Below are 21,965 nucleotides of genomic sequence, written 5' to 3'. Positions count from 1 at the left end.
TGTGTCTGTAGGCCATCTGGATGTCCTCTTTGGAGAAGTGTCTGTTCATATCTTCTGCCCATTTCTCCACTGGATTATTTGTTTTGTGATTGTGAAGTTTGGTGAGTTCCTTGTACATTTTCGATATTAGCCCTTTATCTGATAGGTCATTTGCAACTATCTTTTCCCATTCTGTCGGTTGCCTATTAATTTTCTTGATACCCTCATTTTTGATCTGAAATTTGGGCACCTTTTTTTGGCACACTGAAGCAGTGGTTTCTCAGAGGTTATCAAAGCAGCAATGGAAATCCACCACTAAGAGGCAATGCTTTTAAAAGGTCTAATCAGAAACCATACAAACTAAAGTTTCAAATTCTTCTTTCCACTATTAAGTGTGATAGTTGGTTAGCTCGTGCATGATACATCATGATGATCTCATGTTAAATGGCTATCTGCCCAGCTTTACTGACTGATACCAAGACTGATCCTCCAGTGGAAAGAGTGACACTTTTTAGCTGTCTCTTACCAATGCCTGAGGTCTCCTTGGTTTTCCTGAGGGAATAGGTAACACTCTACTTTCGAGGACTTGTTGAAAATCTTCCCACTTTTGTTCATCTCTTCACCAAGCAAAGTCTTGCATTCTCTACGCTGGGGAAGTGTAGCAGAGAATTATGGCTAGAAGTAGCAGTGTATGTCACTTGTGTCTGGAAAAGGAGAGAATTCTTGAAGCGGTCATATCTGTTTGAGTCTTTAAAGAGGAAAGTATGCTTTAAAAAGGGGAGGGGCACCTGGGTGGCTCAGTCAGTTAAGTGTCCTGACTTCAGCTTATGTCATGGTCTCCTGCTTTATGATTCCATCCCTGGTAGGGCTCTGCTGACAGCTCTCAGAGCCTGAAGCCTCCTTTGGATTCTATGTTTCCTCTCTCTCTCTGCCTCTCCCCCCATTAATGCTGTCTCTATCTCTGATAAACTTAAACAGAATTTTAAAAAAATCTAGAGGAAAATAGAAGTCTGCTGTCCTACACAGAAAGAATAGTACAGCATGTTCACAGAACCTCTAAGTAGTTTGGTAGTTCTGAGATGCAAGGTAGAAGACTGAGAACAGCAGGAGATGAGCCTATGGGAATGCACACAAACCCTAAGAGGAAGAGCATATTTTTAACTACCTATGGAAGGGGTGGAGATATATATATATCTCCATGTGCATATTAGGCACAACTTTTTAACAATTTGAGTAAAGTTGACACACACAGTCCCATTTGTTTCAAGTGTACAACATAGCGATTCAATAACTTTATACTTTATGCTCTGCTCCCCACAAATGTAGTTACCATCTGTTACCATAAAATGCTATTACAGAATCAATGACTATGCTTCTCATGCCGTGTCATTTAATGCCATGATTTATTCATTCCATAACTGGTAGCCTGTATCTCTCACTCCCCTTCATTCATTTTCTCCATCCTCTTACCTCCCTCCCCTCTGGCATTCACCAGTTCTCTATTTATTGGTCTGATTACGCCTTTAGTTTATTCATTTCACAAGGTTCACACCACATCTTCCTTATCCATTTTTCTATTAATGAACACTACAGTTGCTTCCATGTCTTGGCTTTTGTAAATAACAAACATGGGTAGGCATATATCTCTTCAAATTAGCATTTGTGTTTTCTTTGGGTAAATACCCAATATTGGAATTATTGGATCATATGGTCTTTTTTAACTTAAGGAAACTCCCCACTGTTTTCCATGATGGCTGTACCAATTTAAATTCTCACCAACAGTTTTTTCTCCACATCTTCACTAACACTTATTTCTTGTCTTTTGATTTTAACCATCCTAACAGGTCTAAGGTGATACCTCACAGTGGTTTTGATTTACTTTTCCCTGATGGTGGGTGATGTTGAGCCTCACCTATGGAAGGTTTAATTTGCCAGGCACTGCCATATGAGCTTAACTATATGCAATTAATCTGTATCACAACCCAATGAGATAGGCACTATTGTGATCCCCATTTAACTGATGAAGTAATTGGAGACCGGAAGGGTCAACTTGTCTAGAATCACAAAGCTTGTCAGTAGCAGAACTGGAACTCAAACCAGTTTTTTTATTATGAAGTTCATATTCAAACTGTATTTCCCACACCCTCGAGAATCACTGCCACCAAAATCAAGGGCCCACTGGAAGCTCAGAATAAGAGGAATGGCACAATAAAACCAGAGCCATAAAGAATACTGTTATGTATACAAGAAGCTAAAAAGAAATAAGACCAGGAGAAAAATTTCAATGAATTTGGACTTGGTTCTTTAGACAATGAGAATCCACAAGGGTGATTACTCTGAACAGATCTATCTAGAGTTTTAAAATGACTTTCAGAATAGTTGTGTACAAACTGTACTTTCCATCTTCCATTCTCAGTCTTTATTGTTGGAGATACTCACCCTATTTCTAAAGAGAGATTTTTCCTGTGTCATTTTTTCTGTTGGTGTCCTACTATTCAATTTCAGCAGTGGAAATTGAGATCAGAAAATATGAAATTACAACTTCATGTAGAGAATCACTCATGCAAGGTTCTGAAGATCTTAGTCGCACACAAATATGCCTATTAAGGAACCCAGGAGAGAAAAGTAATGGAATGAGAGCTTGGCACAGTTTTAATCTGAACTGGTTTCAGGTATTGTAGTATTTTATTTCTTTTTCCTAAGAAGAAATAGAGATTTTGTAAAAACAAAGCCACAAGACTGGTACCAAGAGTCTATTTGACCTGTAGAGGTGAATCCTTTGCCAACACTGGGGGTGGGGGGAGAGAGAATAAGGAGTTTTAACTCCAGAACTAAGAAGATAAATTGCTTGATTGGTGTTTCTGTGATGATTTCCCAGGTAGGACCTAGGAAATTTCTTCTTCTGACTTAGTATGTAGGAAACTGAGTATAAAGCTCCTTTGCTGTTCTTGAATCCACTTAACTAGCCTTGTAATCAGATGAGCCATAATTACACAAATACAACCAGAGTGATAACTTTTCCTAGTATTACAGCTAGTATTCCACCCTAGACTTGGCTGACAGGGATGCCCTGGGCATCATGTTCTGTTCCTCCTCCCGCTCTACTGCACCCCCCCCTACTTGTGCCCTTGTGTGGGGATCCAGGGCCCTGGAATCCATGCCCAAATAGCTCAAGCTATTCCTAGGGCCCTCAGGAGCCTTGTGGCTATAGGTACAATTGGTATGAAGGGGGAGGTATTTGTAGGCTATATTTGGAGTTTGGGTGTACAGAGTAGGGTATTCAAACGCCAAGGGTAGCAGGTAGCAGATGGGCAGCAGTCGAGTGGCCAACCTTCTCTGCTGCTACATTTCGGTGTAATGCCCCTATGGAATCCAAGAATTCTAAATTTGAACCTGGACTTCTAGGCTTTTTAGGAAGGCATGCCTGTCAAAGTAAGAGGATAGAATATTTTACTTTTATTACCTTGACTTATAACTTTTAACACTTACATATTTTTTAAGTTTTTACTTAAATTCCAGTTAACACAGTATAATATTAGTTTCAGATGTACAATACAGTAATTCAACATTCCCATACAATGCCCAGTGCTCATCACAGCCAATGCACTCCTTAATCCCCATCACCTATTTTACCCATCCCTCCACCCACCTCCCCTCTAATAACCATTCATTCGTTCTCTATAATTTGAGAGTCTGTTTCTTGGAGGGTTTCCATTTACACTTTAACTCATGTCCCACAAATGTTAGAGATATTTCTGGATTGACATCACACCCAAAACCATTGAACCAGATTCTCTCACCTTGGAATGTAGAATAAGTGTTGATTTCTGCTAGCCACTGGAACAGAGATCATCCAGACTTACAAGCTGAGTCCTGACAATTGTAGGACAGTCCATTATAGTCTATGGTGCCCTGATTCCTGTACCAAATTTTCTAGGATACCCTAGAATCCTTCCCATAAAGACCCTTTCCTGCTACTTTACTTTGAAAAGGGTGTTCATCACTAGCTTTCTATAAGCTATGTTTCTACCTAGACAGGATTAACAAATCCGTTGCTTAATAGCCTAAAATATTTTGTTGGAGACTTTCTTACAAGATTTTATTTAAATTCCAGTTAACATATAGTGTAGTACTGGTTTCAGGATTAGAATTTAATGATTCACCACTAACATATAATACCCAATACTCATCCCAACAAGTGCCCTATTTAATACCATCACCCTGCCTATCTTCCCTCCAGCAACCCTCAGTTTGGGTTCTAGGAGTTTCTTATGGGTTGCCTTCCTCTGTTGTTATCTTATTTTTCCTTCCCTTGCCCTATGTTTATCTGTTTCATTTCTAAAATTATACATGTAAGTGAAATTATGATACTTGTCTTTGACTTACTTCACTTACCATAATACACTCTGGTTCCATCCACATCATTGCAAATGGTGAGATTTTTTTTTTTTTGATGGCTAGGTAAATTCCATTACTCATATATACACATATGCACACATATGCCATATCATCTTTATCCATTCATCAATCAATGGACATTTGGGTTCTTTCTGTCATTTAGCTATTGTCAATAATGCTGCTATAAACATGGGGGTGCATGTGCCCCTTCAAATAAGTGTTTTTTGTATCCTTTGGGAAAATGCCTAGTACAATTGCTGGGTCATTGTTGGAGACTTTCAAAGTCAGTCATAAAAACTGTACCTGCTATATCAGGCAGTTCAAAGTGTCTCATTGTAAGACTCTTATAACTGGCTAACACAGGCTAACAGAGTTATACTATATAAGTTTAACCAAATCTCTGCCTATGTTTTAACTGAAAAATGATCTTAACTGGTTTCTAATTGTCACTTCATCTTTGTTTTATATTAACCTTGAGGTTGAGAGCTTTTGTTCTGAGGCAGTGCAGTGTATACATTTAGGTTTTTTTTTTCAGGTTCTGATTAGAGATTTTTTCATAGGAAGGCAGGTAGCAAGAAGATGCAACTTCTTCTGGAGAGGTGTTAGGAAGTAGTCTGTCACCAACAGTACCCATCAGCCAAACAAACAAACCCATTTTTCGGAGGAGATTCCTCCAAACATACCAGGTCTTTTCCCTCCCATCATTATTCTTCTTCCTCTCACCTCAGTGTAATTCTGCTTTAGTTGAGATAGTCAAGAAACTTTTCTCTCTGAGGGTTGTTAGGGGAGATGAGAGCTGTACCTCTATATTACTAAACTCAAATAGTTTTCCAATGTGCTTACTGCATAGCATTTTGTCCCCTTAACATGTAAATTAAAACACAACAAAACAAAGAATTTTATCATAGAAACAAATAAGCAATGAATTATTAGATGCAGAAGTAATGTTCCCTCTCTTAGAAATAGCTATGTAGTCTGGGATCTCCTTGTTTTCAGAGCTATATCACAAGTTATTAACTTCCACAAAACTGAAACATTAGTGCTGGTACCTGAAGTGGAGTTAGAATTGGAATGGACTGCCCCAGGAGGTTGTGGGTTTCTGGTCACCTCATGCATTCTTTGTAGATTAACTACCCTGATGTGCTCTAGAAAGTAATTAAAGCCAAGAAGGGCTAAAAATATCACTTACTCTTCTTATTCGTAGTCAGATTCATAGAAAATAAAATGGTGGTTGTCAGGGGAGAAGGGGAAGGGCAGGATATGGGTAGTTGATATTTATTTTCTCAACCCCTGCTGTTTCTGATTTCTTAGAAACTTCTAGAGTGTCTTACATGTTCTGTGTAAATGACTCTTCTCACATTTAACCCAAACTCTCTGGGACTGTAATAGAACAGTCTCCATGTTGGGTTGTAGTGACCCAAAATTCTCATGAGACCCAAAGAGCCTATTATACTTAAGTTTTGAGGGGACCAGCCCTCAAGATGGGCTGCAGAAACTCTAGGAGCAAGAACCTCCCCCCTCCCCCCCCCACCCCCTCCCCCTCCCACTCACTCACACCGCCAGAGTGAGAAAGAGAGAGACACAGACAGAAAGAGACATAGATGGGGAGCGAGACAGACACAAACACACTTCAGATCCTCCTAAGGTTTAAGGAAACTTTGGCTCAATGAATAGTTGCTGAATGCCTGCTAGAGGTAAAGCTGGTTGTCAAAGATTCGTTTAACACGAAGCATCACAGGTGGAATGGGCCTACCCTTAAGAAAGACCAGTAGAAGTTATCTTTTGACTTATAAAGCCAGCTTTTCTGATATTTTTCCCCTTTTAGAGAAAGGAAAGAAGGATATTTTTTAAATTTCTAGACCTATTACAAGATGTTCTTTGTTTTGGTTGACTGGCTTTTTAGTTCTCTGTCCTATTTAAGAATTGTCTGATTATATTTATTCTCCAGCAACATGGTATTATTTTCCAGCACACATAATGGTTGATTTCCACACAATCACAAGTCTGTTATCACAAAGAACATGATTGTTTCTTTTTAACCACTGTGACTTCCTATCATTAAGTGTCTTTAAAAGTTGCCTTTTCAATTTACTTTGTCATTTTCTGGAGGGGAATAGAAGAGGAGGCCTGCATTTTTTACCTCTCTTTCCCTAAATCCTTTCTCTTTGTATCTTCCTCACTCTAGTCCGGATTTGTAGTCATGATCTTGTGAGCCAGCATTTCTGCTCTTCCTAGTCTGAATATGAAGAACCATGTATTTAAGCAAAAGAAATCTAATGATAAGAGGTAGGGAGATGGGAGGCAGGTAGAGATGGTGGGGCAGTGTTTTTCATTTTTTAGTTTTCTATTTGAGAGGAAAGGTGGAAATGACATTGTATGACCTTGGTTTCTCCAGCTTAGCTTTTGAGAGCAAATTACTCAGAAATACTTTGCATTGGGGCACCTGGCTGGCTCAGTCGGTTGAGTGTCCGGCTTTAGCTCAGGTCATGATCTCGCAGTTCGTGGGTTCGAGCCCCACGTTGGGCTCAGTACTGACAGCTAGCTCAGAGCCTGGAGCCTGTCTTTGGATTCTGTGTTTCACTCTCTCTCAGACCCCCCCCCCCCGCTCATGCTCTCTCTCTCTCTCAAAAATAAAATAAAACATTAACAAAAATTTTTAAAAAATACTTTGCATAGATCCAGAAGTCTAGACACAGGGACATCCCCATTTATTTCTAGCTATTGGTTCTGGACTAAAAAGGAACTCCACCAGACTCATCAACACCATTCTTAAAATCCCAATGACTATAGACCCAGGCAGAATCACACTTTATATGGCATTTGACACAGAGCCTTCATTTCCATTACCTTCAGTCCTCCCAAGGCTCTGTTACACAGGTGAGGTGTCACTATTTTAGGCATAAAGGAAGGTGAATGATTGAGACACGCCTTGAAACCCATCTTAATTACCTGAGCTCCAGTGTCCTTCCATTCACCACAGATGGTTATAAGGTCAGGTGTACAACTGGGCATCACCAAGAGTCCTCTGAGTTCCTTTTTGTATGTGTTGTGCAAGTAGTAAGTCATAAATGACCTGGATTTGGGGCTAACCACTAACTGCTGTACTGATCCATGATTCCAGTTCCATGGCACTTGTGGAGCTATTTGGAGGGAGAAGAATGGGATACTGGAAATAGAAGAGTCTCAAACACAAACTACTTCAAACCAACAGGATTTAGGGTTTTGTGTTCATGGGAAAGTAAAATGGTTTCTGACATTGAGTGTGAGAAAGTCCACTATGCCTCTAAGTGACCAGGGCCAGGAAAGGACATCCCAGAAGCCCTTCTCACCCAATCTTTTCTTACCCAACGCCACTTAGAGCCTGACCAGCACAGGCACAACTAAATTAATAGTGATAAGAATTCCTCCTATTGCCCTCCCTGTTTGCTTCTCTCCTTCCACAGAGACTAAGAGGATTCTGACACACCCCAAAACTGAGAAGCCTGCTGAAAATATCAGTGACAGGTATTTTATGTCCAGGAAGGGGAAGGATAAGAAATAACCTCAGGGAAAATGGAGTGAAGGATAAATGAAGATTTTTTTTTTAAATAAAAAAGTCCTTTTCAGATACTTCATCTTTGCTACGATGAGCTTCTCCGTCCTGAGTCTCTCCACCTTCTGATTCACACAATAGTATCTGTTTTAAAGTCAGGGATTGCAGAGATTAAACACTCCTTTTTAATGATCCCATTACAGAGTCACATGAGGATCTCCTTGTCATTTTCAGCTGAGTGCATCCTCTGCTCTTTCAGGAACTTCTGAACACGCATCAAAGCCAGTCTGTGTGATCTCCTGCAAGATTAGGTTGAGAGGAGATTCACTTTCTTTTCTTCATCTCTCTTGATTAATGCAGAACAGAAGAATTCTAGCAGAATAGAATGTTATTTTAAAGCAGTTTAGAGTAAAGACTTTGAATGTTTTTCATGGTCAACTGGAAAGGGGTTTTAGAATTAAGCTCAAGAGGGACATAATCCTTATGTCTTTCCATCAAAATCATTTATCCTGCCTCTTAACATTGATGTCTCTCACAGTGGGCATTATCTCTCTCCAGCTCATTAGAGCAGGTGAAGTCACAAAAACCACATTAATGGTGAAGTTGGATCCCTGTTATGAGATTTAATTGCCATTCCCCTTGAATGATAGCAGCCAAAAGACTTGTGTATGTTTTCCAATATCTAATTTTATAAAGTAGAAGCATCTTTGTGCTTTTTTTTTTTTTAAAGAATGGCCAAATTGTATCACTCTGCAGTAAGAGTAGAAACCTCAGGGAGGTTTGTTGAAGAAATGTACTATTGCAACACCATTTTGGTGTTTGAGAGATTAAATAATTCTCTATCATTGTGTAACTTTATAATGCCTGTGCGCTACCTGATTTGATCCTACTGATGGGGCTATACTGAAAGAGCTGTGTTACTCATGTCTTCTAGAAGTCACAAAGGGGCAATCATTTGCCTCCAGTCACGCAGAAATAGAAAGCCAGGACTAGAATCAAAAGTGCCAAAACATAAAATTAGATGGATTTGGCCACCTCTCATTGTAAGCCCTTGAGGCCTAGGATAAGATAGAAAAAGCCAGTTGAGATGTGTCAGAATAATTTCATGATGCCCACAGAACTGTTTCTAGCCTCACACAGAGGACATTGTCACAGATTTTATAGACTGGCACCCATCCTTTACAAAACTCTCGTGATTAGTCACCATCAATCCTGATCCAACTCTTCCTATAAAAGGAAGGAAGCATGTGGAGCAGAGTGGAGTGGCGGGGCGGGGGGGGGGGGGGGGGGGGGGGGGGGGGGGGGGGGGGGGGGGGGGGGGGGGGGGGGGGGGGGGGGGGGGAGCCAGTAAAAGGGTTGAGGTTTCTGCAACTTGCCATCAGGAGTCCTAGCTTCTTTTCACATCCCATGCTGCAAAGTACAAATAAAGTCATTCATATTCTGGAAATCTCCCGCTATTCCAGACTTAATATTATAACTTCTTAAATGTGTTTCTTCCCAGCATCTAGTACCCATAAATTAAAAAGTCCCTATCCACTTAGATTTTATTCACCAAATAGGGAAAATTCAGTACCTAGTGAGAAAGCACTAAAAAAAATGCAGCTTGAAGAAGGTAGTGAAAAGTAAAAGTCCTTATATAATTATAAAGCCATTAAGCTTTATGTAAATTCATTTGGTGGGGATACAAAGAAAAGCAACAGATTTTAGATTTTGCCTTTGAACATAGCTGACAATTCTTTGACTCTGCTGCTTCTGTGTGGTTAATTTTAGACTGCTAATATTAACATCCCCTTACTGATTATTCTTAATTAAACTCACTCCTGGGCTATGGTTAAATGCCAAAAGTCTGCATCCTCAGAATATTCCAAAAGGCTTTAGCTTATAGGAATCTGGCAAGGTTATTCTCCGCTCCCACCCCTGCAAGTTGCCTGGTACATTAAATGCCCTGTATATTAAAACCTGCCACATTCCCCCCAGCAGACACCCCACCAATCCTCTGGGCATTTTGGGAAAGACAAGAGCATCGAAAGCAAGTGCACATGGGGTCATATCATGGTTTCTGTGTGTGAACATGGGGATGTCCTCATTATGAAGCAGCCACGGATTGCTATGGTGCCTCACCTAGCATCACCACCACCTCCCCCTGCTGCAGGAGTGAGGCTTGATAGCATGCATGAACCAGTCAGCACATAGCATTTTTCTGGCACCATAATTGGTTCAAGGGTGGGCTCAGCATCTTAACTGATCCAAATCTAGTGGGGGACTTTTCTTTTCCAGTGACTAAAAAAAAAAAAAAGTACCCTCTTCTAGACAATGTGGTACGTGAATGTAATATCTGGCCCTGCTGCAGCCATTCTGTGACTGTAAGAAAAGTTGAGTAAAGTGAACAGAGGGAGTCAGAGTGACTAAAATTGTAGAGAAATTGAGTTGGTGCCTTGATAAAATTTTGCTGGCTTATTGCTAGACTTTTCACTTACAAGCAAGTAATTTCCCATGATGCCCCAGTACAATCTGAAGTGGGTTTCCTATTTCCAATGAGAAACATCCTAATTGATGTGGTAATTACAGAATGATATTTAACCCCTGGCGGAAATGTTCCAGAATTGGCTAAAAGTAAAGCCAGACAAAGAAAACCAACTTTTCTCCAGGAAAGGAACTCAAAGACCTAAGCCACCTAGCCTCATATGCAGACTTGCCACATACATTTAATAGAGGAAACAAAGGCAGATCCAGGGCTTCAGGACTCTGCTGGTTCCTCAGTGATGCGGGGAAATGACAAACCTCTCTGTTCACTCTCTGCTGATTCATTGTCCTCCCTTCCCTTCAACCGGTGTTTCTTCTTTCTCAATGGGCAGTTTGAAGTTTTGACACCTTGCCTACCCTTTAAGTCTTTACAAGATCCACCACCATTGCCATTCAAGGAGTTTCCTGTCAGAATGAGCTTAGGATTCAACATGGTTCATGTTTTCTAGAAATGTTCAGATTCAAGAGACAAGTCACAGGTGGTTATAGCTCTTCAGTTCTCATGCCAACTTTTACTTTTAGATCTAATGAACAATTTTGGACCAACTACAAAGTATTTCTTCTACCACACTAAATAACACTTGACAAAATTCAACCCTAATTTTCAAAGCTCTGTGTATATACAGATAATTGTTGCCTTGGTATACCATTTCTTCAATTCTTAAAAGATAGAAATAATCAAATATACTCCCTTAAATTTAGCTACTTAATAGAAATTCAGAAGAGGATCAAATGAGAATACACTTTTAAAAGCTCGAGAATAGTAAACTGAAAAGCTATTGGGTAGTAGTGTACTTTATTAGGATTGAAGTAAATGCACCAAACATTGTGGTCACAAATCAATCAATTTAGGCAATTACTGTAGGAATAATTCTTCACAAAAGCAGATAATTTTATATTCACATTGCATTCAGAGGTCTGCAATATGACTTTTAATAATTTCTAGACATCTCTTTCAACATCCCAAAGATTCTTAAGCAGAGAAAATACAGGCATTTATAGCTATTAAAGTTTCATCCAGCTGTCTTGGTCTATGCATGCATAGAAAAAATTAAGTTTTATTACTTAATTTTTTCAGCCTTTTTAAATTGGCATATTAGTTTTGGGTGTACAAATATTGATTTGACAATTACATACTTTACAAAATACTTCCCTCAGTAAGTATAATTACTGTTGGTCACCATACAAAGTTAGTACAACATAATTGACTGTATCTCTATACTGTGCTTTTCATTCCTGTGACTTAGATATTTTACAACTGAAAGTTTGTACCTCTTAATCTCCTTCCTCACTGATCTCTGGCAGCCACAAGTTTCTTCTCTGTATTTTCTATTTCTATTTTTATTCATTTGTCGTTTAGATTCCATATAGAAGTGAATCATATGGAATGTCTTTTTCTGACTTATTTCACTTAGCATAATGCTCTCATTAATAGGTCCATCCATATTTGTCACAAATGGCAAGATTTTATTCTTAGGGATGAGTAATATTTCCTTGTTTATCTATGACATCTTTATCCATTTGTCTATCAAATACTTAAATTGCTTTAGTATCTTGACTGTTGTAAATAATGCTGCAACAAACATAGGGGTACAATAATCTTTTCAAAGTTGTGTTTTCATTTTCTTCAGGTGGATATTCAGACATGGAACTACTGGGTCCTGTGGTATTACCATTGTGTGTGTGTGTGTGTGTGTGTGTGTGTGTGTGTGTGTGTGTGTGTGTGTGTGTGCGCGCGCGCGCGCTTGAGTTTGCGAGGGAGGAGGGGAGAAAGGCAGAGAAACGGTGTGGGGATAAGATCCTAAGCAGGCTCTATGCTTTGCTGGACATGGGGCTCAAACTCAAAAACCATGAGATTATGACCTGAGCCAAAATCAAGAGCCATATGCTTAACTGACTGAGCTGCTGAGGTGCCCTGGTATTTCTGTTTTTGATAGAAAATCATGGGGGCGCCTGGGTGGCTCAGTCGGTTAAGCCTCCGACTTCGGCTCAGGTCAGATCTCATGTTCCTGGGTTTGAGCCCCACGTCAGGCTCTGTGCTCATAGCTCAAAGCCTGGAGCCTGCTTCCGGTTCTGTGTCTCCCTCTCTCTGCTCCTCCCCCTTTCATGCTCTGTCTCTCTATGTATCAAAAATAAATAAAAACATTAAAAAAACTGTTTAAAAAATTATTTTCAAGGAACCCCCATTCTTTTGTGCACAGTGTCTACACCAATTTACATTTCCACCAACAGTACATGAGGGTTGCCTTTTCTCCAAATCCTTGCCATTACTTACTTCTTATCTTTTTGATACTAGCCATTCTGACTGATAGGAGTTGATATCTCCTTATAGTTTTGATTCGCATATCCCTGATGGTTAGTAATGTTGAGAATCTTTCCATGTATCTATGGCCAATTTATTTCTTCTTTGGAAAAGTGCCCATTCAGGTCCTCTGCCCATTTTAAAATTTGTTTTTGGCGTTGAGTTATAGAAGATTCTTATATATCATTTTTGGATATTAACCCCTTATTAGATATATTCTTCATAAATATCTTTCTCCACTTAGTAGGTTACCTTTTGTTGGTTTCCTTTGCTGTGTAAAAGCTTATTTTGGTGTAGTCTCGATATTTTTTTGTTTGAGAAGACCCATCAGGAAAAATATTGCTAAGGCCAATGTCCAAGAGATCACTGCCTATGTTTACTATTAGCAGTTTTATGGTTTCTGGTCTTATACTTAGGTCTTTCATCTATTTTGAGTTTATTTTTGTGAATGATGTATGAAAGTGGTCCAGTTTCATTCTTTTACATGTAGCTGTCCAGTTTTTACTACAGAATTTGTTAAAGAGCATTTTTCCCTTTTGTATGTTCTTGCCTCCTTTGTTGCAGATTAAACATGTAAGCATGGATTTACTTCTGATCTGTTCCATTGATCTATGTGTAGTTTTGTGTTAGTGCCATGCTGTTTAGTTACCATAGCTGTATAGGATAGTTTGAAAGCTGGGATTGTGATACCTTCAGCTTTCTTCTTTTTCAGGATTGCTTTGGCAATTTGGGATTGTTGTTCCATACAAGTTGTAGAATTTTGTTCTAGTTCTATGAAAAACGCTATTGGTATTTTTATAGGGATTGCATTGAACCTATACATTGCTTTGGGTAGTGTGAACATTTTAATTTGTCTTCAGTTTTTCATTAATATCTTACAACTTAGAGTATACAGGTCTTTTACCTCGGTTAAATTTATTCCTAGGTATTTTGTTCTTTTTGATACAATTGTAAGTGATTTACTTACTTTCATTTTCTGCTACTTTGTTTTTAGTCTATTGAAACACAACAGACTGTGTATATTAATTTTTTACCCTGAAACTACACTGAACTTATTCTAAGGTTTTGGTGGAATTCATTAGGGGTTTCTATATACAGTATTTACAAACAGTGACAGTTTTACTTCTTTCTTATCAATTAGGATGCCTTTAATTTCTGTTTTTTGTCTGATTGCTGCAGCTAGGACATGCAGTACTATGCTGAATAAAAGAGATTAGAGTGGCCATCTTGTCTTATTCCTGATCTTAGAGAAAAATATTACAGCTTTGACCATGGAGTATGATTTTAGCTGTGAGTTTGTTATACATGGACCTTATTATGTTGATGTATGTTCCCTCTAAATCTACTTTGTTGAGACTTTTTTTTTATCATGAATGGATGTTGATTTTGTCAAATGCATTTCTGCATTTAATCTGATCATGAGTTTTATCCTTCATTTTGTTATACCATATTAGCACATGTTAACATACACATGATGTGTTAATTTATTAGCAGATACTGAATCAGCCTTGCATCCCTGGAGTAAACACCACTTGATCATGGTGGATGATCCTTTGTGGTATATTGTTGAATTTGCTTGGCTTATATTTTGTTGAGGATTTTTGCATCCGTATTCATTTAGGATATTGGCCTATAATTGTCATTTTTTTGTAGTGTCTTGTTACAGTTTTGGTATCAGGGTAATGCTGACTTTGTAAATGAATTTGGAAACTTTCATCCCTCTGCTGTTTTCAGAGTAATTTGTAAAGAATACATGTTAACCCTTTCTTTAAATGTTTGGTAGAATTCACCTGTTAAGCCATCTTATCCTAGACTTTTGTTGGGGAGTTTTTGATTGTCAACTAAATTTCATAATTTAGTAATCAGTATGTTTGGATTTTCTATTTCTACCTAATTCAGTATTGGAAAATTGCATATTCTCAGGAACTTATCCATTTCTTCTAGATTATCCAATTTGTTGATACATGATTTTTTCATAGTAGTCACTTAGAATTCTTTAGATAACTGTCTTCTCTATCATTTCTGATTGAGTCATCTGGTTTTTAAGAAATTTATTTTGGGAGAGAGCAAGCAAGGGAGATACAGAGAGGGAGAGAGAATCCCCAGGATGATCAGCTCTATGGAGCTCAAAGCCATGAACCGTGAGATCATGACCTGAGCTGAAACCCAGAGTCTTAACTGACTGAGCTATCCAGGTACCCCTGTTTTTTTTCTTAAGTTTTGTTAAAGGCTTATATTTTTTAAAGAACCAATTCTTAGTTTTATTCACTTTTTCTATTTAGGTTTTTTTCATTTTGTCCTAATCTTTATTATTTCTTTCCTTCTATTAACATTGGGCTTTGTTCTTCCCTGTCTAGTTCCTTTATACATAAGACTAGATTGCATATTTGAGATTTTTCTTCTTGATTTAGGCCTGTATTGCCATAAACTTCTCTCTTAGAATTGCTCTTCTGTGTCCTAATTTTGAACCCTTGTTTTTCCATTTTCATTTGTTTTTCCAGATATTTTATTTGCTCTTTAATTTCTTCATTGAGTTATTGGTTTTTTAGTGCCATTATTACCATGCTGTTTAGCTTTCATGTGTTAGTGGTTTGTCCTTTTTTTTTTTTTTCTTGGAACTGACCTCTAGTTTCATACCATTGTGATCAGAGAAGATGCTTGGAATATTTCAGTGTTCTTAGATTAGAGATTTGTTTTGTGGCCTAACATGTAATCTATCCTGGAGAATGTTCAATATACACTTCAAAAGAATATGTATCCTGTGATTTTTGGATGGAATGTTTTGTATATATCTGTTAAGTCCCTCAGGTCTAATGTGCAATTCAAAGCCACTATTTCCTTATTGATTTTTCTAGGAGGATGATCTATATAGTGATGTAACTGGGATGTTAAAGTTCTTTATGTCTCTTAACATTTGCTTGATTAAATTTAGATGCTCCCTTGTTGGATGCACAGATAATTTACAAGCTTTATTTTATTAGACTGATGTCTTTGTCATTACATAATATCCTTATTTCTCTTTTTAATGTTTTATTTGAGACACAGAGAGAGCAGGGGAGGGCCAGAGAGCAAAGGTTGCAGAGGATCCAAGGGGGCTCTGTGCTGACAGCAACAAGCCCAGTGCAGGGCTCGACTTAACAATCTTGAGATCATGACCTGAGCCGCCAGGTGCCCCCCCCCCCCCCCACTTAATTATTACTTCTTGCAGCCTTTGTTTTAAAGTCTGTTTTGTCTAACATAAATATTGCTACCTCAGCTTTTCTCCCATTTGCACAGGATATCTTTTTATATATTTGTTTCCATACTTTAACTTTCTGCATGTGTCTTTAGGTCTGAAGTGATTCTCTTATAGGCAATATATAGATGCATATTGATTTTTTTTTTTTTTACTCAGTCACCCAATGTATTTTGTTGGAGCATTTAGTCTATTTACCTTAAAGTAATTATTGATAAGAATGTACTCCTTGCTATTTTCTTAATTTTCTAGTTTTTATAGTTCCTGCTATTCCTTTCTCTCTTCCCTTATGATCAATGACTTCAGATTTCTTTTATTTTCTGTGTATCTATTATAGGCTTTGGTTTGTATCTACCATGAGCTTCATACATAGCAGTATATATTAAAATTATGGTTGCTTAAGTCCAAACACATTCTGAAGCATTACATTTTCCTTCCCCTCCACGCTTTATGTATATGCTGTCATATTTTATACCTTTTTATTTTATGAACTCTTAACTAATTTTTGATGGAATTGTTTTACTACTTTTTTAACCTTCATGCCTTTTTATAAGTGATCTACTTCCTTCAGTATATGTTTGATTTTAGCCGTGAGGTTTTTAAATTTTTTTTTATATTTATTTTTGAGAGACAGAGACAGACCATGAGCAGGGGAAGGGCAGAGTGAGAGGGACACAGAACAGAGCCTGACATGGGGCTTGAACCCACAGACTGTGAGATCATGACCTGAGCCGAAGTTGGGATGCTCAACTGACTGAGCCACCAAGGTGCTCCAAGGTTTTTTTCTTTCATAATTTTCTTCTAGTTTTGGCATTTTCTTTTCTATTTTAAGAAGTCCCTTTAACATTTTTTGTCAGGCCAGATTAGTGGTGATGAACTCCTTTAACTTATGTGTGGGACACTTTTCAGCTCTCCTTTAACTCTGAATGATAACTTTGTCAGAGTATTCTTGGTCATAATATTTCCCTTTAGCACTTTTAATATATCCTACCACTCTCTTCTAGCCTGCAGAGTTTCTGTGGAAAAATCAGTTGATAGCCTTATGGGTTTTCCTCATATGTAACAAATTTATCTCTTGCTGCCTTGAGATTCTCTTTATGTTTAATTTTTTTTAAAGACAGGGAATACTTGATCCAAACCCATCAGAGAAATGGACAACTTGGGTCTGTAACTAAATGTTGTGTTTAAAAAAACTTTTTTTTACATTTATTTATTTTTGAGAAAGAGTGTGAACATTGGACGGGCAAAGAGAGAAAGAGACACAGAATCTGAAGCAGGCTCCAGGCTATGAGCTAGTGGTCAGCACAGAGCCTGATGCAGGGCTTGAACCCACAAAATGTGAGATCATGACCTGAGTTGAAGTTGGATGCTCCCACCAGGCACCCCAAGCACCCCAAAGTGTTGTGTTTTAAAGCATCGATCAGTAATTGTATATGAGAGTATATACTGCTACATAAAAATTAACTGATCAGAGCACAACTCTTCAATGTTTGAAACAGAATAAGCTTCCCTGTAAAAGCAGCACCTTTGGACATTTTTAACTTTAGCACACCTGTCCTTATTCTTCACCCTCTCCTTCAACAAAATCCACATAAATCTCATAATCCTTCTCAAAGACAACCATGTCCTCACAAGCCTCAGGAAACTCCTTCCTCCATGCCCTCACCCACATACTAATGAACAAAGGCACATTTGGCATACAGCAGGTCAAACTTGTGGTCTAGGAGAGCCCAGGCCTCAGCAATGGCTGTGGAGTTGTTCAGCATGCATACAGCTCACTTTACTTTGGACAGGTCTCCACCAGGTACCACAGTGGGAAACTGGTAATTAATACCAACTTTGAAGCTAGTGGGGTATTAGTCACAAACTGGTACACTTGGTCTTGATGGTGGCAATGGCACCATTGGCATCTTTGGGAAATCGCCACAGTACTACAGGTAGCAAACCATGTATTTACCATGACGAAAGTCACATTTCTCTATCTTTTTGGCCACTCAAAGCATGCAGCGGTGATCTCTGGTACAGAAAGCTATTCATGGTAGGCTTTCTCAGCCGAAGTGACAGGAGCATATGTGACCAGAGGGAAATGGATTCCAGCTTGGTCTGGAATTCTGATCAACATTCAGGGTACCATCAGTTCTGAGGGGAAGCAGTGATGGAAGACACAATTTGACCTATGAACCTACCAGGTTAGTGTAGGTTGGGTGTTCAATACCAAGGTTTCTGTGACAGATGTCATTGATGGCCTCGTTGTCTACCATGAAGGCACAATCAGAGTGCTCCAGGGTAGTATGGGTAGTAAGGAAGTTGTAGGGCTCATCTACAGTTGGGGGGGGGGGCTGGTAAATGAAGAACTCTAGCTTGGACTTCTTGCCATAATAAAGAAACATTCCATCAGCCAGGGAGGTGAACCCAGAACCAATTCCCACTCCAAAGCTGTGGAAAACCAAGAAAGCCCTGAAGACCTGTCCACTGATCAGCCAGTTGTCAAATTCAGTCCAAGACTAGGTCAATGATTTCCTTGCCAATGGTCTAGTGCCCTCAGGTATAGTTACTGGCAGCACCTTCCTTGCCTGTGATGAACTGTTCAGGGTGGAAACGTTGGAGGTTAGGTGCCAGTGCAAGCCTCAATTACTATGGGTTCTAGGTCTACAAACACTGCTCTGGACACAAGCTTGCCAGCACCCATTTCACTGAGGAAAGTTGTGGAAGGAGTGCTCTCCTCTCCCAGTGGTCTTGTCACATGGCATCTGACCATTGAGCTGGTTACCATGTTCCAGGAAATAGAGCTCCCAACAAGCATTGCCAGTCTAGACACCAGCATGGCCAACATGGAGATGCATTCATGCATAGTGGCTGCCAAGCAGATGGTGGAGAGGAAGAGGAGATGTTGCTTCTTAGAGCATGACTCTTAGGCAGTCAGTATAAAAGAACCTGCTTTTTATCTTTAATTTGTGACATTTTAATTATTCTGTGTCTTGGTGTGGACCTATTTGGGCTCATCTTGTTTGAGACTGTGCCTTCTCAACATCGATTCCGGTTTCCTTTTGCAAGTTAAGAAAATATCCAGCTACTACTTTTCAAGTAAGTTTCTTGCCCTTTTCTCTTATTTTTCTAAGATCTCTGTAATGTGAATGCTAGTATGCTTGTGTTCCAGAGGTCCCTTAACCTATCTTTATTTAAATTTTCTTTTTACTCTTCAATTTTATTACTTTCCATTACCCTGTCATCAGTTGCTGATCCATTTTTCAGCATCTTCTAGTCTACTGTTGATTCCCTCTACTGCACTTTCCATTTCAGCTATAGTATTCATCAAATTTCATTTAAGTTCAAATATTTTTTTTAAAGTTCTAAGTTCATCTAGTCTTATCTCCAGTCTGGTAAGCATCTTTGTGACCATTACTCTGAACTTTTTATCAAATAGATTGCTTATCTCTGTTTCATTTAGTTTTCCTTATTTCACATGGAGAATATTCCTCTGCCTCCTCATTTGTATTTTCTGTGTTTGCCTATGAGTTAGAGAAAACTTCTACCTCTCCCAGTCTTGGAGTGGACTTTTATAGGAACATCCTCTATGTAAACTCTGTGTGCCTGGTGGCTCTTGCTGGCTGGCTGAAATAGACACATGTTGGAGTCCTAGGGCACTCTGCACTGGGGGCCACCTTGACAAAGTGGATGAAGCTGGAGTGGGTGCAGACAAGGGGTGAGTACAAGGTGCTCTGTGCCAGGGCTGCCCTTAGCAACATGGTTGGGCATGTAACAGGTGCAGGCTGGGGTGTCCCTGTGTGCACCACATCATGACCTCCTGGTAGGATGCCAGAAGCTGGGATAGACACTGTTAGGGGAGAGGGGAGCAGTGTGGGTATCTAGGGACCCAGGATTTCTTAGGCCACAGGCTGGCTAGAATACTCAGACTTTGCTCCCTTCTGCACTATCAAGGTGGGGCGGGCACAAACAAGAATGCTCTGTAGCACCTCTAGCCCTTAAGAGAGTTCCAGCAGTTCCCCACCATTTGGCAGATATTCTGGGTTTAGTAAATGGATTTCTTCACTTATTGTTTTGTTGTCCTTTAGGTTTTTTTTTTAATTTTTAACATTCCATTTTTTTGTTTTTAAGAGAGCGAAAGTGACTTGGGCAGTGCACACACACACACACACACACACACACACACACAGAATCTGAAACTCAACACAAAGCCCAGTGAAGGTCTCCAAGTACCGAACCATCTAGTCATCACATGAGACAAAGTTGGCAGCTTAACCAACTGAACCATACAAATGCCCCTGTCTTGATGTTCTTTAAACTGATGGAGTTTTTGGTGTACCCCAGGGTGGGTATATCTGTACATGGGTGCCTCAGTGGTATCCCTCCTTAACCTCCACAGTGGTATCCATCCATCCATCCCTCAGTGGGAGTTCCCACTGTTACTGTATCTCTGTCTCTCCTGATATTTTGAATATGATCCCTCTACCTTTTGTTGTGCAGAATCTGTTTAATCAGCCCTCCATTCTTCAGGAGGAATTCCTTTATATTCAGGTGTAGATTTGGTGTCCATGGGAGGAGACAAGCTTAGGATCTTCTTACACTATCCTGTTGAACCCCTCCTTTCAGCTCTATTGAAATATAATTGACATAAAATTCTCTGTAAGTTTAAGGTGTACAATGTGATGATTTGAAACACTTTTATAATGTGAAATGTTTACCACAATAAGGTTAATTAAAATTACCATTTTGTTGTTGTGGTAGTGAGAACATTAAAGTTGTCATATAAACATTATAGAACAGAGTATTAACCATAATTACCGTTATAGACATTAGATCCTCCTAATTTATTCATCTTAAAACTGAAAGTTTGTACCCTTTGATCAACATTTCCCCAATCTCCTACTACTCAGCCTCTGACAATCACTATTCTGTTGGTTTGGCTTTTTTAGATTCTAGAGACAAGGAATGTCATACAATACTTTTCTCTGACTTATTTCACTTAGCCTACTGCCCTCACGGTCCATTCATGTTGTCAAATATGGCAAGATTTCACCCTTTTTGGCTGGGTGTGCATATCACATTTTTGTATGCATTCATCTGTTGATGGACACTTAGATTGTTTTAGTGTCATGGCAATTTGTGAATACTGCAATGAGAATGGAAGGTTGCACTTCAGTTTTGCATTTTGTGTTAATTGTACATCCCTTAAGCAGTAAAACACAATAACATCCAAAGATGTTAAGACCGTTCACATACCAAATTGAGTGCATTTACCAATTAAAAATTGCCCAGGCCAGAACTGGGCCCACAAATGTATGGCCAATTAATTTTTGACAAAGCAGGAAAGCATATCCGATGGAGAAAAGACTGCCTCTTTAGCAGGTGGTGCTGGGAGAACTGGACAGCAACATGCAGAAGAATGAAACTAGACCACTTTGTTACACCATACACAAAAATAAACTCAAAATGGCTGAAGGACCTGAATGTGAGACAGGAAACCATCAAAACCCTCGAGGAGAAAGTAGGAAAAAACCTCCTAGACCACCATTGCAGCAATTTCCTACTTGACACATCCCCAAAGACAAGGGAAATGAAAGCAAAACTGAACTCTTGCGGGCCTCATCAAGATAAAAAGCTTATGCACTGCAAAGGAAACAATCAAGGAAACTAATAGGCAACCGACAGAATGGAAAAAGATAGTTGCAAATGACATATCAGATAAAGGGCTAGTATCCAAAATCTACAAGGACACACCAAACTCCACACCCACAAAACAAATAACCCAGTGAAGAAATGGGCAGATGACCTGAACAGACACTTCTCCAAAGAGGACATCCAATGGCCTACAGGCACATGAAATGATGCTCAACATCACTCATCATCAGGGAAACACAAATCAAAACCACACTGAGATACCACCTCACACCAGTCAGAGTGGCTAAAATGAACAAATCAAGAGACTATAGATGCTGGCGAGGGTGTGGAGAGACAGTCACTCTCCTACACTGTTG

At 39.2% G+C, this 21,965-nt stretch overlaps 1 protein-coding gene and 1 pseudogene across 1 annotated transcript in view; one reads left to right on the top strand and one right to left on the bottom strand.

Annotated features, from left to right (window-relative positions):
* CPA6 (carboxypeptidase A6) overlaps positions 1 to 21,965 on the top strand; it is a 332,547-nt gene that overhangs the window by 75,041 nt on the left and 235,541 nt on the right. The window lies entirely within an intron of this gene.
* On the bottom strand, positions 17,528 to 18,820 carry LOC115279201 (annotated as a pseudogene).

Source organism: Suricata suricatta, chromosome 15 (assembly GCF_006229205.1).
Source record: "Suricata suricatta isolate VVHF042 chromosome 15, meerkat_22Aug2017_6uvM2_HiC, whole genome shotgun sequence".
Lineage (NCBI taxonomy): Eukaryota > Metazoa > Chordata > Mammalia > Carnivora > Herpestidae > Suricata > Suricata suricatta.
Note: the sequence above shows the minus strand (reverse complement) of the source record. Positions and strands in the feature narration are given on the sequence as shown.